At 35.1% G+C, this 6,629-nt stretch overlaps 1 protein-coding gene across 1 annotated transcript in view; it reads right to left on the minus strand.

The window, feature by feature from the left end:
* The window catches only part of LOC121417328 (low-density lipoprotein receptor-related protein 1-like), a 36,586-nt gene extending 30,394 nt beyond the window's left edge, over positions 1 to 6,192 (minus strand). Inside the window, exon 1 of the mRNA XM_041610998.1 lies at positions 5,920 to 6,192. The gene's annotated coding sequence lies outside the window, so the exon portion shown is untranslated. The remainder of the gene's footprint in view (positions 1 to 5,919) is intronic.
* Positions 6,193 to 6,629: the final 437 nt, after the last annotated feature.

The following is a 6,629-nucleotide window of genomic DNA, read 5'->3' on the forward strand; positions in this document are numbered from 1 at the left end:
GTTAATCTTGTTTTGCTCTTCTCTAAACCAGATTTTTCGCTCGAATCGTCTCTATACTAATTGCATTTTTGCATATTTCAATTGTCTTAGGTGTTTTAAAATGATGACTGTGATAATACGTGGCAGATACTTGTTCATGAGAAGGTCACATGTGTATATAGCCCACAGATAGCCTTGATTTTTCATTACTCTAATTTCTCCATTCATCCAGGTATCAAAAGTGCAGGGTGTGTGATCCCATTCCATTCCATTCCTTGTTTTTATTTGGCAATAAGTCATAATTGACTATTTTTGCCACTCACTGTATAAAGACTTGGGTAGCATTTTTATTGACTAATATTATTTTCATTTTTATTTTTATGTTTTCCCTTTTTTTCAATCCTTTCTTGTATATTCGTTCCTTTTTTTCTATTATTATTTTTTTTTTCTTATTAAATTGCTAGTCTTGATATAGCCCTGCATCTTTTTAGAAAACTACGGATGATACTTATAATGAATTAGCATAACCATATTTGTATTTGAGGAAATGAAAGTGAAATACTTTTTAAGTATTGTTTTTGCCCATTGTTTTTGACCATTGATGCGTGAATGAGAGATAATCAAAGTAATTTCAGATGAAAGAGGAGATTCTAAGCTTTACAATGCTAGGTCATTTGTTGATTGTATTTGTGATTAAGTTATGATAAATCATCGATAAATATCGGTTTCTTTTTTTTCTGGGATGCACTGTACTACGGGGTTTTCAGCGACGCGGCGTACACAGCAAAAACACCGGTGTTGATTTAACACCAGCCCGGTATCTATCAGAAAACACCAGTAAGTGTTGAAGCAGCACCAGTTTAGAATCAAACCGATGTTGGTTTAACACTGATTAGTGTTGTTTAAGTGCCAATCCGGTGCTAGCATAAACCCGAAGTGGTGCTGTTTCAACAAATCTCTGGTCTTTCATATATAGCTGCCGAGCTGGTGTTAAATTAACACCGGTATTTTTGAAGTGTATGACAAACACATTTAAAGTAAATTTCTATTTCATGATGTCAAGAAATGCATTCCTGTATTATGCTGATATCAATAAATATAATTTGTTATATTTCAATCGTTCAACAAATTCTTGAGGAGGACCGCTTAACCTGAAATTTCGGAGGGGGGGGGGGGTCCCGTCCTCCGCTTCCGCCGCCTAAGCATGTTACCAAATCATGGTCTTTTGGGAAGGAGCTAAAATCGACAAAAAGTTTGACCATAAACGTTAAGAAAAGGGACCGTGACATTTGGGGGGGGGGGACCCCGCGATCCCTTGGTTATAATGGGGTTCATTGTTGAAACCTATGGAGACATCGGCCTAGTCTGCATTGGAACTTTGATCAATTAGTGTGCCTCCCGGCAAAGACTAGCACATACAAAACTTGCTGTTCAGCCTTCAGTATGTACACAAGGCATGAGTAGGCTGCACATTCAGACCCTTGATTCGAGTGAAGGGGTTTGCCCAGCAGACCAACGTCGGCTTGCACTGAATTGAAACATTAACTTGTATCTCTCCGAGGACAGATCTGTTGAATTTGAAACGCCACTTGGGTTTCATGTCCGCAGACTATCTGGCTCGTTTCCAATCTTTTGACCATGATGGCTTAAAAAGAAATCGATTACAAAACACTTTTTTAAAGGACAAGTACACTCGAACAGAAGTTGATTGCAAGAATAAAAAGAAGAAATCCCAACAAGCATAACACTGAACATTAAATGAAAATCGGATGTAAAATAAGAATGTTATGACATTTTAAAGTTTCGCTTAATTTCACTAAACAGTTATATGCACATCCCGCGATCGATATGCAGATGAAGGAACTGATGGTGACATCACTCACTCACTATTAACATGATTAATATGACACATGAAATATTCTAATTTTTTTCTCATTTTCCTTGAAACAAAGTTTTATTTCTTCCTGAACATATGGAATTATCATTTCTTAAAATTTTATGGTTCATTCAAGTTGGTCCTTATTGTCATATCTTGTAAAATTGAAATATTGTTTAATTCAAACAATAAAAAAACAAAAGAAATGGTGAGCGAGGGACATCACTGATTCTCTCATTTGCATGTGACTAAATTGTGTGAAAATTAGGCGAAATTTCAAGTAGTCATAACTCTTATTTAACATCCGATTTTGATAAAAATGTCAGCATTGAGCTTGTCCGATTTTTCTCTATTGATTCAAATCAACATGTTTCTAAGGTGGACTTGACCTTTAATGGTGTCCTTTCACTAATTGGAGAATCAAGTAATGACTTGTGTTTAAAGGGATGGTCCGGGATGAATATATTTATATCAAAATAGAGTAAAATTTACAGAGCAAAATGCTGAAAATTTTATCAAAATCGGATGACAAAACGAATTTATTGAATTTTAAAATTTATCAATATTTTGTGAAAACAGTTATATGCACATCGTCATGAATATTCATTAGGTGGGCTGATGATGTCACATCCCCAATTTCATTTTTTATAATGTTATTACATGAAATCATAAATTTTTCATTTTTTCATAAATGTTTAAATGATGTGTCTCCATTATGATGAAATAAGATGCGGCACAAAATAACTGTTGCACTTAATCAGTTATCAATCCAATTGTTAGTTCTTGGTAGAAATTCTTTTAAATAAACATAATTTCATGTAATAAAGTACAAAAGATCAAGTGGGGATATGACATCATCATCCCACCTAATAAATATTCATAAATACATGACTAGAACTGTTTCACCGGAATTATGCAAATTTGTACAATTTAATAACTTTGTTATCCGATTTTGATCAAATTTTCAGTATATTGCTTTGTGACTTTTACACTATTTATTGAGATATAAATATTTCCAGCCTGGCCCATCCCTATAAGAGTGTCCACTGTATGCGGGCGTGTGTCTATGGGAATCAATGTACTCTCCGTCAATTCGTTTTCCTGAGTTGGAGACGGAAATAAGCAAAAACGAAATATTACTTAAAAGTATAAAACTGACTCTCATTTCGATATTTTGAACTGCTTACCTAAAGGTTTATTTGCAAAATTACATGGGGTCAGATGCACAGACAATAGCAGATTAAATCCTACCCTACCCTTAGCATGTATTGGGAACAATAGGGGTACCCTTAAAATGTATTCTCTGAAGAATAGACCACTAAACAAGTACAACGATATCTTAATTCCTCTTTATTTCTCATCCTGTAATAAATGTTGACACAATATTTAGAAATGTGCATCACAAATCTTTTCCTATTATACCACTGTTAAATTCCTTAACTTCCACTCTCATATTTTAATTCTTTCTTGGTCGACTAAGTCGGGGAACTTTTTTTTTGGGGGGGGGGAGGCAGGGCGCGACAAACCCGCTTGCCCGGGGCAAGTGAAAATGACGTGCGGGCAAGCACCTCTCAAAGTCAATTGCCCGATCGGGCAAGTGGTTGTTGCGTCTTTTTTTCTGTACCGTACCTCGTTTTTCCATAAATCATCCAAAATCCACACTCAAAATCATGAATAAGCCTTAAAAAATAGCGAGTAGCGCAGTTTCAAATTCCGAAATTGCGTTATTTTTTCTGTACCACGTATTTCCATACATGAGGGGTAGGGTAACAGACATGGACTCCCCATTTGTACTCCAGTGGCGCATAGGGACACGGTTGGAAGTGATATGTACTATATATAAGCATGGTGGAATATATTATTAACATTATTGTTATTATTATCATGATTATATTAGTATCAGCATGTAGGTCTTACTGTTTTGTGAAATTAGGAGAACTTCCAAAATATAGCTTTCTTATTTCACATCCGATTATTATCATTTTTTTATCAAATTCTCAGCATTTCTTCCTTTCTTCATTTTTTTTTATTCAAATTTTTTTTGTAATGGTTATCTTTAAGGGATATGGCGACCTTGCGTAAAAAAAGAGAGTAGTATGGCAATTCTTTTGTATTTTCTGTTAATCTTCTTTTGCTTCTCTCGGAACCAGATTTTTCGCTCGAATCGTCTCTATACTCATTGCATGTAAACCACCTGCCTTATATTCGCCATTACGTTTTCAAATCAACGAGGGACATTTCGTTTTCACCATGTACTCATATCTAGAATAAAACATATTTAAAGGGGAATGAAACCTTTGGAACAAGTAGGCTTCTGTCGGAAAGGAAAAATCAAAGAATAAGAACAAACAAAGTTTGAGAAAAATCATACAAATAATGAGAAAGTTATGAGCATTTATATATTGCAATCATTAATGCTATGGAGATCCTCCCATTGGCAACGCGACAATGATGTGTGATGTCATTATGAACAATTTTCCCTTTGTTGGAATATAGAACATTCCAAAAATGTATCTTTCTGCTTTTTCTTATGGTGATACAAACTCTTTATCCATTACATATTCATTAAAAATATGGTTACGTGACCTTCTATAGAAAGAGCACATGATCTACTGATAGATAAGATAAAAGAGGCATTTTAAGTAAAATATATACTAAAGTAATGGGGAGAGTTCATTAGTGACATCACACATTTTTGTCTCATTGCCAATGGGAGGATCTCCATAGCATTAGTGATCGCAATATTCAAATACTCATAACTTTCTCTTTATTTGTCTGTATTCACACAAGCTATCTTGTTCCAATGGTTTCATTCTCCTTTAAAGGAGAATGAAACCATTGGAAAGGGATAGCTTGTGTGAATACAGAAAAATCAAAGAAACAGATCAACGAAAGTTTGAGAAAAATCAGACAAATAATGAGAAAGTTATGAGCATTTGAATATTGCGATCACTAATGCTATGGAGATAGCAAATTGGCAATGCGACAAAGATGTGTGATGTCACTTATGAACAACTCTCCCCATTACTTTAGTATATTTTTCACTAGAATTGCCTCTTTTATCATATCTATCCATAAATCATGTGTTCTGTCTACATGAGGTCATGTAAAACATATTTTTTTAAGAATACATCATGGATAAAGAGTTTGTATCATCATAAGAAAAAGCAAAAAGAGACATTTTGAGGGTATTTTATAGTCCACCAAAGGGAAAGTTGTTCATCAGTGACATCACACATCCTTGTCACATTGCCAATGTGAGGATCTCCATAGCATTAGTGATTGCAATATTCAAATGCTCATAACTTTCTCACTATTTGTCCGATTTTTCTCAAACTTTCTTTATTCTTATTCTTTGATTTTTTTGTTTCTACACAAGCCTATTTGTTCCAAAGGTTTCATTCCCCTTCAATGATTGTGAGAAACAAATCTCTAACATGGTTTTATTAATGAAGGCACTCTATAAAATAAAATATAAACATTATTATCATCCAACATCATCGTCGGAGCTGCCAACCGTTTTAATAAAAGTAATCCAGCAACTTAAAAGTCATAGTTTTGTGATAAAAGTCACAATTTTATACGTGCAATTAATGAAGTACTTTAAATTTCTTAGAAGAGGTAATTTACTAAACAGATGCAAAATGCTCATGAATGCCATGTTTTGCCAACCTTACATAATGGTTATCAAGTATATTTATCAGGGTGCTATGTACATGTGAAGCAGTACCTTGCGTAGTACGTCAGGCAAGCAAATTTAACAAATGCGCAATGTATTACTTTGTGTGTATTTATTGTCTGCCCGCCTACCTATTCTACCTCAAAAGCGCAATAGTTAATGTCAAAGCATTACGGGATAATTTGGCAAGAAAATCCTAAAAATTGTGACTAATGGTCGGCAGCTCTGTGTTAATTGTCAAGAAGCGGACAGCTGCGCGTGCGCAGTCGTGAAGATGAGGAGACGAGAAGAGGAGAGCTGATGAAGAAGGACCTAGCCTCCTTCCATATCCTCATAGAGACCGGCAATGTTTCTTTCTCACCTCGATACAAAACTCATTACTTACCTTCAGCAATCAACACAATCAAAGCAAAGTACTCTTCATTCAGCTAGCTAGAACAGCAATCAGTATCCTTCCAATGAAAATGAATGTATCCCAAAGTATACCACTCACGAAAAAAAATCTGTTCGTTGATCTTGATTCCCGCTTGACAGAGGCACATGCGTACACTCAGCTTGAAGTTGGATTCGACTTCTGCATACTACTGGGCGCTTCTGTGGCAATGATCCGTGCGGACAGAGTCAACCGTGTCCGTGACACCGCATCACCTTTCTACGTGGTTATGTAATCCCACGCTTTTGCGGAAACAATTCGTGAGAGTGAGACCTCTCAGGTCCCTGCTTCGACGTAACGTATATGAAGAGCTCACTTGCAAAAGGGGTTAGGTCCATTTTTCATCAAATTTGATTTTTTTTCTCAATGTATGAATTCTTAGTAGCTCTATATAAAGATGATACCAAAGAAAAGTTGAAATTCCTATTCAAAAGTGATCAAAAATGGGAAAGAAAAATCCTTTTTTTTCAAAATGGGTTAGGTCCATTTCAGTTTAGTTGCAAAAGGGGTTAGATCCACACCGATTTTTTTTTTGGAAAAGAATATTGAAAAGAAAATATGAATAAAGGTAGATTTCTTTTATTCCCAATTTTATGTTGTCATGGTATGCATGTATGGAATCATGAAAGTTAAGTTCCCCATAAGAATATGTAATATAGAAG

Source organism: Lytechinus variegatus, chromosome 6, assembly GCF_018143015.1.
Source record: "Lytechinus variegatus isolate NC3 chromosome 6, Lvar_3.0, whole genome shotgun sequence".
Taxonomy (NCBI): Eukaryota; Metazoa; Echinodermata; class Echinoidea; order Temnopleuroida; family Toxopneustidae; genus Lytechinus; species Lytechinus variegatus.